The sequence below is a fragment of the Salvia splendens genome, chromosome 5 (assembly GCF_004379255.2).
Source record: "Salvia splendens isolate huo1 chromosome 5, SspV2, whole genome shotgun sequence".
NCBI classification, from domain to species: domain Eukaryota; kingdom Viridiplantae; phylum Streptophyta; class Magnoliopsida; order Lamiales; family Lamiaceae; genus Salvia; species Salvia splendens.
The window spans coordinates 10325371-10343972 of NC_056036.1; the positions used below are offsets into that span (position 1 = coordinate 10325371).

At 41.6% G+C, this 18602-nt stretch overlaps 1 pseudogene; it reads left to right on the forward strand.

Annotated features, from left to right (window-relative positions):
- The first annotated feature begins 13083 nt into the window (after positions 1–13083).
- On the forward strand, positions 13084–14817 carry LOC121802274 (annotated as a pseudogene).
- The last annotated feature ends 3785 nt before the right edge of the window (positions 14818–18602 follow it).

Consider the following 18602-nt stretch of genomic DNA (forward strand, 5'->3'; position numbering starts at 1 on the left):
GATATCACCCAGAACTCCATTGCCACAGAATTACCGAACTCCGTCAATGACTTATGACGGGTTAGTGGATCCTCATGATTTCCTGGGCGCTATCAGTATAATATGGCGAACCAAGGTCTCAATGAGGTCACATGTGTAAGCTGTTCCCGAGCTTGCTTATCGGGAACGCAAGAAGGTGGTTGACAGCCTCCCTCAAGGGAGCATTAGATCTTACAGAGATCTAATGGATGCTTTTTCACACAGGAGATTCTTCCGAAAGCGGAAGCCCGAATCACTTCGGCTCAGCTGCTTTCTATACGTCAAGGTCGCGATGAAAAGATTAGCGACTTCATGACGAGATTCCACAAAGGAATGCCTACAAGTAGATGATCTCAATGATTCTACTTGTCATTTCGGCATTCCAACATGGAATTCTGCCCGAGGAGCTCTCTACAGGAAAGCTCGTTGAGTGCAGTCCGCAAACAGCTCAAGAGTATGTGGGACATTGCGGACCGAGTTTTCTCGTGCCGATGAGGCGGACCGTCGGAACGGTGCCTTTAGACAGCTCATCCAGAGGAGGAGACAAAAAGAAGCCCGATCATAGCGATCAGGGGCTTCCTCATCGAACTCCTTTTGAAAGAATTCAAAGGGCACCGGTACAAAGGCAGATTGGGACCACGTCTCGATCTTGAGAAACCGCCCGACGTCAGTTCGTACCATTGAACAAGTCGAGAGCGGAAATTTCGAACTGCATTCTGATATGTTCGAAAAACCAAAGCGGATGACGAAATCAGCCACGGCCGAAGTCAGGATACGTTACTGCTCCTACCATCAAGACCACGGTCACGATACCGAGGAGTGCCGAAATTTGGCAGCAGGTATTGATGTTCTTGTGAAAGCAGGGACGTTAAAAAAATACCAAAGCAAGCTGCCGAAGAAGAATAAGAAACAGAGAGGTGCGAACTGCGCTCGCTCAGGATCCTAAAAGGCAACAGGATCCCGAAGACGATGACGAGCCGCAATATGACGGAGTAAATCCAGACTATTGACGCTCTCCCAGCCGGGAAGACTAAGTCGTCTTCTAAAGCAGAACGCAGAGGCGTCAATCGAGAGGGAGCCTATGCATAAAAGGCGTGAAGAAGGAGGAAGTAATCCGTTTTCAGATGCAGATCCCGTCCCGGCCATTTCTCCTCATCAAGACGCGATTGTCATTCAGGCCGGAGTGGCAAACAAACTGATCCACAGAGTGTTTGTGGATACAGGAGCGTCGGTAGCATTCTTTTTAAAGAATGTTTTGATAAAATGGAAGTGGATCCAGCTCGGCTCAGTCCGGCCCCACTTCCTCTGAAAAGTTTCGCCCAGGAAGACACCCGCCCTGAAGGTATTATCAGCCTTCCGATTACGGTGGGAAGAGCGCCTACTAGCTCCAGTACGATGATCGAGTTTTTCGTGGTGAAAGCTCGGTCCCCGTACAACGTCATCCTGGGAAGAGACTGGCTCAACACAGTTCGGGCCATTTGCTCTACTTATCACCTCACAATCAAGATCCCCACTAAAGGAGGGATTGCAGTCATCCGAGGTCATCCGAGGTGAAAAAAGAGAGCAAAAGAATGTTGCAGATTGCGCTTAAAAGTGCCGAGCAATCAGATCGGCCCATCAAGGCATAGCAATCACAGCAGAGCCGGAGTCAGAGGCAGGAGAAATGACGGAAGTCACACCAGAGCCGAACTCGATGACAGTTCAGTTATACGAAGATGATCCATCCAGAACGGCAAGATCGTTTCGCGGGAACACACCTCTGCTCCGGAAAAAACATCCAGCTCCTCAAAGAGTACAAAGATGTCTTTGCGTGGTCTCCGTTGCGACAAGACCGAGTGTCTTCCGAGGTAATTACACATCATCGGTTTATAATATTGATCCCTCAGTCCGGGCTATAAAACAGAAGCACAAGACTCTTTGCGGCAGAAAGAAATCAAGTCATCCATGACGAAGTCCGCCATTACTGAAAGCGGATGTATTATTCGAAGTAAATATCCTTCTTGGGTGGCCAATCCTGTGATGATCAAGAAAAAAGAAGGAGGATGGCGGATGTGCATAGATTTTACCGATCTAAACAAGCACTGTCCTAAAGATTGCTATCCCCTTCCGAACATAGATAAAAAAGTAGAAGCTTTGATCGGCTTCGAAATTTTCTGTTTTCTTGATTTATACAAAGGCTACCACAAGTTTTAATGGATGAGAATGATGCTTCAAAAACGGCTTTCATTACTGACTTCGGCATCTTTGCTTATAAAAAGATGCCGTTCGGTTTAAAGAATGCCGGAGCCACATATCAAAGGATGGTAGATAAGCTTTTTCGGCATTTGATCGGAAAGGAGGTTGAAGTGTATGTTGACGACATAGTCGTTAAAAGCAGAAGCACTTCGGAGTACGAAGACAATCTCAAGTCCACTCTCGACGTGCTCCGAAAAAGCCAACCTCAAACTCAATCCCCAAAAATGTACCTTTTTGGTAGATTCGGGAAAGTTTCTAGGGTGTTGGGTTTCAAAGGAAGGACTCAAGGCAAATCCGCTAAAGTTCAAGTTGTTCAGAACATGGCAATGCCGAAGTCCATACATGATGTGCAAAGGCTAACTGGATGTCTAGCCGCACTGAATAGATTCCTTTCCCAAGCAGCCGAAAAGCAAATGCCATTCTTCAAAGTGTTAAAGAAGGCACCAAAGTTTGAGTGGGGAGTCGAGCAGAAAAAGGCTTTTGACGAGCTCAAAAGTTATTTAGCCGAGCTTCCTATTCTCTCTGCTCCAACAGATGCCTGAAGTGATATTCTTATACTTAGCGGCATCGGATCAGACCATTAGCGCGGTGCTTGTACGAGAAGAAGGCCTAAAGCAGCTTCCCATCTACTTTACAAGCCGAGCATTAAGAGGTCCAGAAACAAGGTATCAACCTCTGGAAAAAATTGCTCTGGCGTTAGTAAATGCAGCAAGGAGACTGCGGCCATATTTCTATGCTCACAAGGTATGCGTCTTAACCGATCTTCCACTTCGGCAAGTTTTGACAAGCCAGAAGCATCAGGCAGAATCGCCAAATGGGCCATAGAGTTGGGAGAACACTCAATCGAATACCTACCTCGGAAAGCCATCAAGGGACAAGCCTTGGCAGATTTTCTTGCAGAAGCAAAGTTCGATCAAGCAATCCCTGTCATTGCCGAACAGAAAAATTCTACCAATGCCGAACTAGCACAGCCCCTGGAATCCGAAGTAGAGCCACCGGACTGCTGGAGCGGATTCGTAGATGGAGCTTCGAATAAAACGGGAAGTGGAGCTGGTATTTTACTTATCGCTCCCGACGGACACGAGGTAACTTACTCACTTCGGTTCTTATTCCCAACTACTAATAATGAAGCCGAATACGAAGCTCTCCTTGCCGGACTCAAGCTAGCGCAAAGTCTATTTATCAAGTCTCTCAAAATCCATTGTGATTCACAAGTCGTAGTGAATCACATGTTGGGTACAAGTGAAGCCCGTGATGAGAGGATGAGGAAATATTGGGACAAAGCGCAAAGCATTAGCCGAAGTTTCTCTTATTTTCGGATAATCCGCATTCCCAGAGCGGAAAACAGCCGAGCAGATATTTTAAGTAAGTTAGCCTCATATCCAAGTTCAAAGGTGGAGGAATTGATGCACAGAAGCATTGATGAAGCTGAGGTGGTACATTCAGTAGCCAGCTCGCCGAACTGGATGACGCCGATCTTACAGTATCTAGATCAAGGACAACTGTCCGAGGATAAGAGAGAAGCTCGGAAAATCACATGCCGAGCCCTTCGGTACGAACTTCATGGAGGAGTCCTATACAGAAAGTCCTACCTTCAGCCGTTATTGCGATGTGTAGGGCAGAAGAGACGGACTACATCCTTAGAGAAGTTCATGAAGGATCTTGCGGTAGCCACATCGGAGCTAGAGCTTTAGCTAAAAAAGTTCTGAGATGGGGGTATTATTGGCCAACTTTGGTACAAGACGCAGTGCAGCTCGTCAAGACATGCACGAAGTGCCAAATCCATGCAAATATCCCAAAGATGCCGCAGACCGATCTATACACTATGCTAAGCCCTTGGCCTTTCATGCAATGGGGCATAGACATAGTGGGACCACTTCCTCAAGCTCCTCGGCAAATGAAATTCCTTATCGTTGCCGTGGACTACTTTACAAAGTGGGTAGAGGCTGAACCATTAGCTACGATAACGAGCTCGAAGGCATTGGATTTCGTCTGGAAGAACATAGTGTGCCGATTTGGCATACCCCACATCCTCATTTCGGATAATGGGACTCAGTTCACCGACAAGACATTCAAGAATTGGTGCCAAGAGCTGAATATTCAACAGCGGTTCACTTCGGTCTCCCACCCACAAGCAAACGGACAAACGGAGGTAACAAAACCGTATCTTGGTGAAAGGGTTAAAAGCTCGGTTAGAACAAGCCAAAGGACAATGGTAGAAAATCTCCCTCAAGTCCTATGGTCCTACCGAACTACACCCAAAGCCTCCAACGGTGAAACTCCGTACAGTCTGGTGTACGGCACTGAAGCCGTGATTCCAGTTGAGATCGGCGTACCCAGTCCCCGAACTCTAAATTTCTCCTCAGAAATGAATGATGACGGACTGAGAGCCGAACTAGATCTGGCGGCGAAGAAAGAAGAGAATTGGCCTGCATAAAAGCAGCCAAGTACAAGGAGCAAGTAGCCCGGTATTATAACCAAAGGGTGAAAAAGCTGCAATTTCAAGTGGGAGATCTCGTCTTGAGAAACAACGAAGTAAGCCGAGCAGAAAGAAAATGGGCAAACTCGAACCACATGGGAAGGTCCATATCGGGTGTCAGAAGTCCTCGGCAAAGGGTCTTACAAATTGACTCACATGTCAGGAGAACAAGTACCCCGAACATGGCACATTTCCAACCTCAAGAAGTTCCATTTGTAAGAGACAGTCCGGTCAGTCAGTCTTGTGTCTAGTTCGGTCCTAGAGGTATGTGCTTTCTTTGTGCTTGTTCGTCTTTTTTTGTCTATGTGCGTTTGGTTTGTCTATGTGCGTTTGTCTGTCTATGTGCGTGTCGTCTCTTACAAATGTTACTGAGGTATCTGTTCTTCGAAGGCTGATCCCCTTCTTAGAACATATATAAGCCAACGATTGTGAGTCCAAGCTTCTAAGGAGGATACAAGACCACAATTCAGCTTAAGAAACAAGCAGTTCGTCTGAAACGAACTGCAACAAAGGGAAAGTCCGATCCACGCGATAAAACTCGCCGAATTAGGACAAGGGAAAGTCCGATCCACGCGATAAAACTCGCCGAATTAGGACAAGGGAAAGTCCGATCCACGCGATAAAACTCGCCGAATTAGGACACAAGCTTAGTCCGGTCTAAGAAATTTACTTCATAAGACCAAAGACAAGTCCGGTCAAAGAAGTTTACTTCATAAGACCAAGGACGAGTCCGGTCAAAGAAGTTTACTTCATAAGACCGAGGACGAGCACGATGAAATTTTTCGCCGAGCTGTAAATACGCAGTGTTAGAAGCGAAATAAAAATTTCATTTATCAGAATGCCGAAGTGACTCGCTTCGCCGAAGTGATTCACTTCGCTTTTCGGGGGGAGTAGTGATGGGGTACGTACTAAACAAGCCCAAAGCCCAAGGAAGAGTATCAGTTCGGCATTACCAAAGAGTTCGGCCCCAGCCACAGCTCGGTAAAAGCCGACCAATCAAGCTCTACTCTCAGATCGGCAAAAGCTGCTCGGCAATAGTTCAGCAGTTCGGTCTCAGTATTCGACCGAACTGGGAGATAGTCACTCATGCCAGGATAGTGGACCAAACAGAGAGATAGTGGACTCATGCAGGATCTCATGCAGGATAGTGGACCAAACAAAGAGATAGTGGACCCATGCAGGATCTCCATGACCTCCACGACATCCACAACCATCATAGTGGTGATGCAAGCCACGATCTTAGTTCAATGTATAAATAGAACTTAGATCAGATAGACAGGGGTCAAGTTCTCTAGAGATCAAATATCAAATAGCAAGTCTGTATTGTAAGCTGTAGAAAACAGATCAAGCAATACAACTCTGCCCTCTTTTCTTCCGTGGACGTAGATTTACCTCAGTAAATCGAACCACGTAAATCTCTGTGTCGTGATCTGTATTTCCTGCATTCATCACCATCAAAAATTCGCCAAACCATCATATTACATGTTCTTTTCACCGTGTGTTTATCTCCCCTGTGCCTTTTCAAATCTTTTTAATTAATTTAACAAGTTGATGGCTTCAGATCATGAAATCTCTGGAAGAGCATTTCAGTTCTTGTGGTGAGGTTTCAAAAGTTTCTGTTCCAAAAGATCAAGATGGTTGTGCTAGAGGGTTTGTATCTCCTTCTCCTCATTACTGCAAAATGCAAGCTCACTTTTTTATTAGTTTTTGAATCCCTAAAATAATCATAGATTCATGTAGATTGAGGACGTCTCTGTAAATAATTGTTTCAGTAGTTGATTGAAGTTCTTGGATTTTTATGGTTTTATCACCACCAAAGCCAGTCCCTGTTAATGTGTGACCCCTACACAAAGTCACAAACATTTCTTATCTGACTTGCATACTTGGCAGATAATATCACTTGAAGCAAAGATCTAGAAAGCCTTAAACTATTCAACCACTTTTTAATGGCCCCTCTTTTTAGGGTAATTTAGACGTGTACCTGATTTGGCTATGCAACTGAAAACATAACCTTTGGCATTCTACACCCTTAAAACAGAACATCGTTGCAAGTAAATCCTCCTGCTTCTGTTCATTTTTTCTTGGCATTATGATTGCACCATGATGGTTGGGCGAATTTTTGATGGTGATGAATGCAGGAAAATACAGATCACGACACAGAGATTTACGTGGTTCGATTTACTGAGGTAAATCTACGTCCACGGGAAGAAAAGAGGGCAGAGTTGTATTGCTTGATCTGTTTTCTACAGCTTACAATACAGACTTGCTATATGATCTTTTATGTCTAGAGAGCTCCTTTTTCCTTCTGATCTAAGTTCTATTTATACATTGAACTAAGATCGTGGCTTGCATCACCACTAACTAGGTCGTGGCTTACATCACCACTAACTAGGTCGTGGCTTACATCACCACTAAGTATGTCGTGGATGTCGTGGAGGTCATGAGATCCTGCATGGGTCCACCACGAAATAGATCGTGTAGTAGTGGAGGTCGTGGAGGTTCTGCATGGGTCCACTATCTCCCAGTTCGGTCGAATACTGAGACCGAACTGCTGAACTATTGCCGAGCAGCTTTGCCGATCTGAGAGTAGAGCTTGATTGGTCGGCTTTTACTGAGGTGTAGGCTGGAGCCGAACTCTTTGGTAATGCGAACTGATTGGTTGGCTTTTACCGAGCTGTAGGCTGGGGCCGAACTCTTTGGTAATGCCGAACTGATACTCTTCCTTGGGCTTTGGGCTGATGGGCCGTCACTGCTATTGGGCTTGTTTAGTACGTACCCCATCACTACCCCCCGAAAAGCGAAGTGAATCACTTCGGCGAAGCGAGTCACTTCGGCATCTGGATAAAGGTACGGGGGAGGCTGACGTCAGGGGACGTGCCTTGCGTGACTACATTAAATGCGACAAGTAAAATCCGGCCGTTGAATCCTGAAAAGGTGGGATTCGAAACGGTGCGATGATTTTGAAATCTTCTCCGAATCTGATAAATACGTCCTTTCTTCATCAGTTGAACACTTTTGCTATTGCTTCTTCTGCAATCTCTCTCTTTTGCGTAAAAATTTCCTTCCGCTTTCGAAGAATTTCTTCAGAATTTCTTCAGACTTTCAAAGAGTAAGAACATGTCTTCTTCTTCTTCTTCTGAGTCAGGTAGCGGTAGGAAAGGGGATAAGGGGTCTTCTAGCCGGAAGGAATCCGGGGAGAAGACCGTAGAGTATTTTCACAGCATCTTGAGTAAGGATACTGTGATATCCTTACACGAAAAATATTTTTTTCCTGGGGGGAAGGTTGCGATTCCCGACGACCTTCATAGGGGACTCGCCGCCGGAGGGTTACGCCACCGTTTATGAAGCCGGCTTGGAATGCGGGCTTCGTTCCCTCTTCCCCCTGCCTTTGTAGAGCTGCTAGATTTTTTTCAACTCCCTTTAGGTCAGGTGACTCCGAACTCTTGGAGGCACTTATCGGCCTTTGCTGCCGAACTGCGTAGGCTAGACAAGGATCTGTCTCTGAGGGCAATCCTTAATTTTTTCCAGTTTAAGAGAAAAGGATCTGGTTTTACTTGATCCCTTTACAGCCTTTTAGGGCCTTCTGCAAAACCAAATGGCCGAAATGGCAAACCGCTTCTTTTTTTATAATAGGACAGCGGCTCCGGGCTTTCCCTGGAGAGGGCCGAAGTCCGTGATTCCTCATCCTCGGTTAGAACCGTTGGCCGAGCTCGAGGGCGAGCTCAATAAGATTCCTATGATTAGGAAACAGTACTCGGAAACTGAGCTCGTCAAGGGCGACCTCGTGTTCAATATCTCGTCTTCGGACGAAGAAACTGAGGGTGAGGATTTCTTTTTTATGCTTTATGCTTTAGCGGCGAAAACTAACCTTGTTTCCTTGCTTTTCGGCAGTGAACATGCTAAACAAGCTCGGTCGCAAATCCTCCGAATTAAGGAACCGGAGAGGCCGGAAAACCAGCAGCTCGGCGCCTGACGAGAAGAATCCGAAGAGGCAAAAGACCTCTTCTTCGGATCCAAAAAAGCCGGAGTCCACTTCGGCAAAGGGGAAGGGGAAGACCCAGAAGCCCCCGAGAGCGCCAGAGAAAGACGTGGTCTTGGCGCCTCCTTCGGAAAATATCTGTGAGCCTTTGCATGGCCCACGGACTTCGCGAGGTGAACTTTCTTCTTGATTTTCTGGCCTTGCTTTTTCTCTGTATTTTTTGTAGCCCCTCTGTTGACTTTTTGCTTTTTCCATTTTCAGAGGAACGATATGCTCTCCAAGCTCGTTGCCGTCGAACTCTCCAAAGCGTCCAACGACTATGCTGAGATGCAGAGGAAGTGGCGGCTGCTTGTCACCGGGCCGAGCAGGCTGAGGCAAACTTTGAGAAAGCCAGAGCTGCTAGGATTTCGGCCCAGGATGAAGCTCAGTTTGCCAAAAACCAGCTCGTCATCCAGCGAGAGCAGACGAAACGGAGGGATGCGGCCGCCGTGGTGCCCAAGGGGAGGTTCTCCGTGCTTTCGCGGAGAAACTCTTTCTGAGCAATCAATTTTCGGCCTTTGTCGGTGATCTGCTGAAACTGATGACCGATAATGCCGAGCAGGGTCCCGAAGTCATCCTGCCGCTGTACGGCCGAGAGATAGCAGCTCGGCTTCAGAGTCTGCCGGTGCTTGAGGAGCTTGCTTCGTCCTCGGTCCTGCTTTCTGCAGACCAAGTTCGTAGTTGCCGAGCTGACCGCGATGAGACATGGAGGCTATCTTTGCCTCCATAGGGTCAGTTTCACACCGCTCCAATTTCCATGGAGAGGGTGAGACCGAGCAGCATGAGCGGCAGACCGGCGATGAGCAGGCCGAGCAGGAGGCGCAGCAGATCGACTACGGTGGCGCGAGCAGGCTGGGAGAGCAGGGAGGCCGAGGCTGAAGCTGAAGCAGACAAGGAGAAGGAAGCTGAACTCACCGAGAAGGCGAGAAGGAGACGAAGCTGGCGGAGTATGATTTCGTCTCCCTTCTCTTAGTTTAGTTCTTCCTTCTTGTAAAACGGCCTTGAAGCCCTTGTTGTAGAAAAAATTTTTCTTATGAATGAAAAAATTCTTCTTTCTGCTCTTGTGTCTTCGTATAGCCTTTCGTACTCTCGTTTACTCCTGTTGTGGTTTACTACCCTGCTCAGTAATATGAAATGCCGAACTGACATAGCTGCTCTTATCGAACTTCTTAAGGAGCTTAGAGGAGCCTGGAGGTACTTCACTGGAAGCGGCTTGTACTTTCGGCGTTAGACGAAGCTGAGAGAAAAGAGCCATAGCTGACCAGGTGAAGAATGACGAACTCTTGGCTCGTTCTTCAACCAGTATGACGAAAGTAGACTGTAACATGCCGCTTTGATAAAATAAGTTAGTGATAAGTTTGATTGACTTTTTTCTTAGATTCACCCATATCTAAATTTAAAAATCTATGATCATACTATACAATTATAGAAATTGACCAGCTCATAGTTCCTAATTTATCACAACTTTCGATGCATGATTCGAATCATTTTGATTAAGATCGAAACCTTACTTGGAGTCAAATTAATAATCTCTATTGTTAAAGCAAGTCTTTTGAGCACAACTTGATTAATAAGTTGCTTAATTTGAATTAGTTGGATTTTAAAACTTTGGTTGAGCTCAAATATACTACTCCACATTTGTAGTAACTGATTAATTTACTCCCCTCACTTATACCCTATCTAGCTGGGTTTGAAAAAATAATAGTACTAGTAGTACTTTAAGATGGCTACAAAGTAGCTTGGCCCCAACTCTAGTTATCAAGTTAAGTAAACCAATTAGATACGTCGAATTTCAATTGGACCAACATTATGACAAATCAATATATACAAGTGTGATCTAAATAAATAAAATTAATTTAAATATAATTCATATCTCAGTTGCTAAAAACAGTCCCTTTTTCTGGTTTGTGATGATTTGGGAAAATAAAGATTATTGCATATTGGCTACACGACGGTGGCCGAATTGCAAAATTTCACTTTTTCTGCATATGTCTGAAAATGCAATGAATTTTTTAGTTGTAAAATTTATTTGTGCACAACCAATTTGTTTCCTTCCCAAGAAATATCAGCTTTGTTGTTGGACACGGACAATGACTTTGTATTGGCTAATCAATAAAATTATAGTAAGAGAGAAAACAAATTGCATTTGCTTTAAACACGAATATGCCAAATGAGAACGACGAAATGTACATATTCTTTAGAAACATTGCTGGAATAAAATATAGTTGTAGCATAGTTTAGAAAACTCAAAAAATTATATATTTTGATTTGATTAAACATATATGTTGAATAATTAAATTGTACTATCATGATTAGAGATGATAATAGTCCAGACATAAAGAGGTATTTAACGATGGCGCAAAAATTTGAATGCTTTAAGTTTCGTTCAAGTCAAATTCCAACTTTGAACTTAATTTTCTAATCTATTTGCTATTTATATTCCATTTTATTATGCTTGACCAATAACGAAAAATGGAGACTAGATATTTCAAAGGGAAATTCAATATTCATTTTTCCACCAACATCTTCTTAATCTTAACCTGAGTATTTTATTAATTTATGGGATCATATGATATGATTGATGAAAGCAATTCGAAATATTGACAATTATATAGTGATATATGCATAGTGAATACATGGTTGTGAAAAAGCTAAATAGTCAAATTTATTCAAAGTTATTGTAGTCAAATATATTCAAAGTTATTACCACTATGAAGTGTCAACTATGATCAATCAATACTTATACATATTCCTATTCCAAGTCCTACTAAAAGAAATAATCAATATAACTCTCATCATCGTCATCATCATTATAATTGATAAATTAGATGATATCCATCATCTTGCCCAAAAAAGTCTGTCTCAAAGTTTATAAAATGAAAAAGCACAATGAATCAATAGAGTGAAAATTAACATGTGTTGATCATTATTTGTTTAATTGATAGTGCAATTTAGCGGAATTCGTCATATTAGCAAAAAAAAAAAGAGAAAAAAATCGTTATCCAAGTTTTCGAATCTACAATTAAAAACTAACATAAATTGTGGAATGGTTTGATAAATCAATTGCATCGAATTATTTGTTACTTGATCAAGCTGGAATTGTTTGGTACTTGATCAAGATGAAATGGTTCAGCAACCGCTGGATCATGTTCATCGTGCAAGATTAAATCACAGCCGTTCGATTAGATTCGACCGTTGGATATTAGAAGCTTTAAATAGTTTGTTAAAGTTGTTGTAAAAGTAGTTAGTTGATTCAATTAGTCTTCTTCCGAGAGCTTGAATAAAGCACCCACTCAAGAATTCTTCAACCATCTCTCTCGATCAAACACACATACTCACACACGCACACTCAAGATTCTTTGCAAAAGCTTACATAAATTTTAACGGAATCCATCGTCTTACCAAAAATAAATTATGGTCTCAAAGAATCAAAGTTTACGAGATGAAAAAACATAATAAACCAATATAAAAAAAAAAGTAATTTGTTTTGTTCATTGCTTGTTTAATTGGTACTTCAGTCTAGCGAAATCCACAATCTTAATTACCAAGATAACAAAATTCGTACTCAAAGGTAACAAGATGGAAAATCTTAATGAATCAATAGAAAAAAAAAGTAACTGTATTTTTTCATTATTTTATAATAATTGATATTCCTTCGTCTCAATGAGCATGTTACGTGTCTTGAATGACATGAATGTATAAGATATGTTGTTAATGTGTTAAAATAGAAAGAAAATAAAGTAACTACTACAATAATAACACCGAAAAAAATAGTTAGATTGAGTTAATTGATCTCGTTAACCCATCCCAATTGTCATCATTGTTACGATGCATAATAGGTCAATTAAAATTAAAATCGTACCATCTCTTACTAGCAAGTAGCAAAAGAAGAAAAAACCATGATACAAGAATACATGCTGCTGCAAATTAAATGGGACTAAGCTTCAAGAAATTAGTGTTGCTTTTATATGATATTTTATTTTATTCCTAAAAAATGATAAATAGTAGTAGTTACTTAAATTGTGACCAAAGGTATCATCTATCTACCGACACACTTAGTGACTATTCCCCGTACTGATTCGTAGGTACTTAGAAGAGTGGGATCGATCTTACGTGCGAGATATTTTAATTAACATGTCAAACGATGAGAAAATTATCACAAATTAAAGGACAGACCAAATTTTTTAATATGAGTTGACAACATATGTAGCGTAATAATATTAGTAGCACATTTCGGACTTAATAATGGAAAAGTTGAAAACTGAGGTATGAAATGAAAACATAATCAATAAGAGCCCAAATCCGAAAAGAAATGAAGCCCATAATTGACGACAGGCCCAAATGAAGTTAGGGTTGTAATCTCTTCTTTACCATCTCAAACCGTATAACCCTAGATACTGCCCCCCGCCCGCTGGCTTGAGGAGAGAGAAAATTTGAACTACCTGGAAAAATGGTGACATACAAAGTATGCTCTCGCTCTATCTGAATTTGATCGCTGATGCAGTTGTTTTTGTTTTCGATTTGTTTGTTGAAATGATGAGTGCTGATTTGATTTTGTGAGTTGCGGTTTTTGCAGTTCCACCAGTACCAGGTGGTCGGAAGAGCTCTGCCGACGGAGACGGATGAGCACCCCAAGATCTACCGAATGAAGCTATGGGCGACAAACGAGGTCCGCGCCAAGTCCAAATTCTGGTAATTTTGAGCTTCGGTTTCATAATTTTTCTGTGTGTGGAGCTAGGTGACCTATATTCGTTCGTCTTTGTTATTGAAGAAATGAATTGTTAGTTGATTATTTGGAAAATGAGATAAATGATTTTTTTGTGGTGAATAATCTGAATTGTTAGGGTTTTTATTATAGAATATTGATTTGGTAAATTTTAGGATACTACTCAGAAATTTGTTTTGGAATTTAGATTCAATGTGTGTGTTTATCTATGAAGGTACTTTCTGAGGAAGCTTAAGAAGGTGAAGAAGAGTAACGGTCAGGTTCTTGCTATCAATGAGGTATGTATATTATTTCGAAACCTCTATCTTTTTGGTTATTATATCTGAAAAAAGATGTTTTTATTGAATTAAGTTGTCACTTGCTTAATTTTTAAGCAGAAAGTTGAATGTGATAACGTGCTTTGTTCGTTTGGTTATTTGTTTTTCTTCTTCGAATTGTTTTTCAGTACTATGCATATGTTTATGTTTGGACATTTAGGCTTCAGCACATTTTAGCTAAAAAAATACTAGTGAGAACTTGTTTTCTTCTTCAGATTTCGCAACATGCACAACATGATTAGAAATTTGAGTTGGTTTTACATCAAACATCAAACAGTACTATAATGTATGCAATTAGCATTCATAAATTTCCCCCTTGCTTGAGTAGACTTTCTTATATTATGTGATTGCCTTTACCTTAGTTATGATTCATTATGTATAGAACACTATGCTGTGTGCTTGTCGTGGGACATGTTCGTGTTTATCTTGGACCTCAAAACCTTGAACTGAATTTGCAGCCTTTGCCATTTCTTTCATCATAGATTTTTTAGAAGAACCCAACCACAATCAAGAACTACGGGATCTGGTTGAGATACCAAAGTAGGACTGGGTACCACAACATGTACAAGGAGTACCGGGACACCACTCTCAACGGTGGTGTCGAGCAGATGTACACCGAGATGGCCTCCCGCCACAGGGTCCGCCATCACTGCATTCAGATCATCAAGACAGCCACTGTCCCAGCCAAGCTTTGCAAGAGGGAGAGCACAAAGCAGTTTCACAACTCTAAGATCAAATTCCCCCTGATGTACAGGAAGGTGAGGCCACCAACGAGGAAGCTCAAGACCACGTACAAGGCAACCAGGCCGAACTTATTTGTGTAAGGAGCTTCGACGAGTGTTGGAGGGTGAGATTGACATATTTATGCAAGTTATCAGTTTTGAGTTTTGGTGGACTTGTTTTCCCTGAACATTAGACTTTTATCTATAGGATTGAATGTTGTTAATTTCAGAATTCCGCTTCTTATGATTCTTGTGTATTATCGAGCCCTAATACTGATGAATTCAAGAATAGTTACGCAGTACTTACTTTTGATTGTATACTTGAAATTGGATGCCTGCTGTGTCTTTGGAATGATCGATTGATTGAAAATAAAATTGAACACTGGAATTTATGATTTTTAGGTGTAGTCTTATGTTGAAATATTCGTGCTTGGTTTTCTAATTTGTCATGAAAATGATTTTATAAACTCAACATATCATATCGAGTGAAGCAAACCATATAAGTTCTTAATGTTTTTGGTTCAAACAAAAGAAAATTCAATTGAGTTATAGATAGTTAAAGGCTTGATAATTGAATCTAAACACTATCTTTAAATTATATTATCAATTACTATATTCCAACCTCTGAAACAAGCTTTCTGTTTAACATCTAACCTTTTCATTTTATTCAGTTTTTTTTTCTAAACAAAATAAGCACAATTGCTATTTATGAGTTGGGCGAAGGGTGTAAAATGGAGTTTTAAGTAAATTAAGTTGCTTCATGATCATCAAGATAATCTAGATGTGGAGGATAATATTTAATTGGGATAACTGCCTTAAAAGTCATGAACTTTGCCCGAATTCCGGTTTTTCCCACGAGCCATTTTTTTGGCGTATAAAGTCACGAACTTTACTTTTTGTCTGGTATTTCCCAACCCGACCCGACCCTGTGATTTCCGGCAATTTAAAATCCTATGTGGCATGCCTGAATTCCGACGTGTCAGGCATCGGAAAAATTCAAAACGAGGTCGTTTCTGATAGATAAAACGACGTCGTTTTATACATCATCATTCAAAATTAGGTTATATCGCCCAAATCAAACGCTATTCACTCCTCCTCTCTCGCTCGATTCATCCACCCCCAACCATTTTCCATTCTTGGATTCAAGTCGCGATTCATTTTCAGCCCCATTGGAAGCGAAAATCCCGTAACAAGGTAAGATCATTGCTTCATTTTAGGGTTCAATTCGCGATTCATCCTACCGATTTTTCGTTAAAGATGCGATTGATTTCGTTGGGTTTGGGGTCGATTTAGGTTTCCAATTTAGGTTTGCGATTTAGGGTTTAATTTCGAGTATGAGATTTTGTGGTGCCCGAATTGTGCAGTTGGCATCCTGCAATTTAGCGATTTCCCGTGTGCAATTGGCAATGGGTATTTAGGGTTCATGACTGTTAATATGAGTTTTGATTGTTCAAATGCAGGATGTCGAGTTCTTCCCAGCATTCGAGCAGAACGTGGCCGAGGTTTGAGGCAGTGGTCTGTGATCACGGTCTTGAAGCTGATGTGGTGACATCCAATACGGATGCCAATCCCGGACGACGCTTCTATCGTTGCCAAGTCTGGAAGGAGGACGACTGTAAATTCTTTCGTTGGATTGATCCATCATTGTCACCGAATCAAGAGTATTTTTTTCAAAAAACTGAAGCTTGATAGGGACAACGTGCAAAGAGCATTGAGAGATAGGGTTGCTAAGCAGGATGCACTCGACGAGAGCGTCCGTTCGAAAACCGTTGAAGTTGAAGCACTCCAAGGTGTTTTCGCACAGTTGCAACGTCAAAACCGGAACTTGAAGGTTGTCATTTGCATGTTATGTATCGTCTTGTGGATCTTGTTGTAGCTTAGCTAACATAACTTCGGATCTTGTTGTAGCTTAGCTAACATAACTTCTATGTAATGATCTATGCATGTTGAACTCCAATGTAATACACTCCTATGTAGTGAATTTTCCTCTATGAATGCATTGAGTTTTGAGTTCAAAAGCAGCATAGTGTGAGTTATAGTACTCTGCCTCATAGGATTTTTTTGGTGCAACACCACACATGGTTCAGACATATAGGTTTGGTTGAACACAACACACGGTTTAACACATACAATAACACCCAATTCCAAAGTCTCATGCTCCCATACAAATTGATACAGTCATTGTTTGGTGTTCACAAAACACATTGCAAAATCACAATTAAAACAAATTTGTCTTCCAAATATAGTCACTGTGCCATAAAATATGTCATCTGTAACAACAAACTCTTTCTCCGTGTTCTCTTTTACTTTCTTCCTTCCCTGAGTGTATTCCTCATCCTCGGATACCATGTCCTCAGCCTCCATGTCATCATCAGTTTCCTCATCTTCAGAAGATGGCATATAACTCCCATCATCCTCACTGTCATCTCCCAGACCCACTCCCAGACTGTAATCAGTCTTATCCCCCACACTCTCCTCAGTTCTATATCTCATCCCCACAGATGCACTTATAGTTCCCACATTATAACCCAAATCATCAGCATCATTATCCTCACCTCCCACACCTTCACCCACACTCTTTCCCACCTCCTTAGCTGCTGCATTCCTATTCCCCACTGAATCACCCATATTTTCAACCACTGACTTCTTGGAAGACTGGAACAAACTTTTCTTAACACTACTTTCAGCATTCTTCTCCACAACATCTTCGGTAGAAATAGACTTTAACTTGCCAGCCCTTGTAGTTATTTCTTTTCTACTCCTTCTGATAGACATGCTCTTATTCACAGTCTCAACCTTACTCATTTTCACTGACTCAAACACTTCCACTCTATTCATGGCAGCTTCCTCACCCACATTGTCTCCCCCACCCACTGATTTATCTTCATCAATGTTCTCAAGCCCACCCTTCCCACCTACAACATACACATCACAAATTTGTTGCCTAACTGTTGTCAGAAACTTCAACATTAACATCACATCTGCATCACCCTTTATGTTAAGAAACTCTATTCCCCATTTTCTCTTGAAGCATAGTCTATCCCAGCTATGAAACCCTAGTTTATTCAGTTCATCCACTAGGTCAAAGTACCCAAACCTATCTTGATCAAACCCACTGCCTTCCCACATTTCCCCACCTACGTGTTTCTCGCAAAGCCTCCCATCAGGTATAAATTTACCCCCATGGTAAATCCGCAGCAGAAAGGGTCCACTGAAAGAATCAACACAACCAAACTTGAGGATACTCCAAACAATTTTGAAAAAATCAACACAACCAAACAATTTTATAGTTTTATCCGGCCACATACTCCAAACAATGGTAAACACAAACTTACGGGTTCGGATTCGGCTTGTCTGGGAAGAAACCCGGCCACATACTACATGGCGTCGCCTCAACGTTCCTGGTCGATTGGTTCATCGTCGTCGCAGCAAACTCAATGTAGGTTTGAAAGCGGCGAAGCGTCGCAGCAAACTCAATGAAAGTGAGTTGGGGTGGGTGGGGGGATATTAGGTTTAGATTTAAAATTATTAATTTTAAATTGTTTTTTGTGTTTTTATTTTTAATTTTATTACCATATCAGCTTCCATGTCAGCTGCCACGATCCGCCAGGTCAATTAAACGCGACACGTCAGCTCACTCGTTTGCCGGAAAACACACCATGGGAAATCGGCGACAAAAAGTAAAGTTCGTGACTTTATACGCCAAAAAAATGGCTCGTGGGAAAAACCGGAATTCGGGCAAAGTTCATGACTTTTAAGGCAGTTATCCCTATTTAATTGAAGGGTGTAACGAGTTTTAAGTAAAGTTAGTAGTTATTGTTTGGTAATGCACCATGCTAGGATTCAGTCATCTAATTGAAGCTCTGATGACAAAATTGATAGAGTTTAAATAATCGTTGAAATTTATTAATATTTTAAAAATGTAGAATTCTCCTTTGCTTTATTATTATTAAATTTATTATCATTTTGACATTTTCATCATTAAATATTTCATCTTAAATTTTTTTATAATAGACCCCACATAAAATGTGTTTCACTACTATTTTATTATAAAATTAATATATAATTTCATTAGCTCATTTTACTC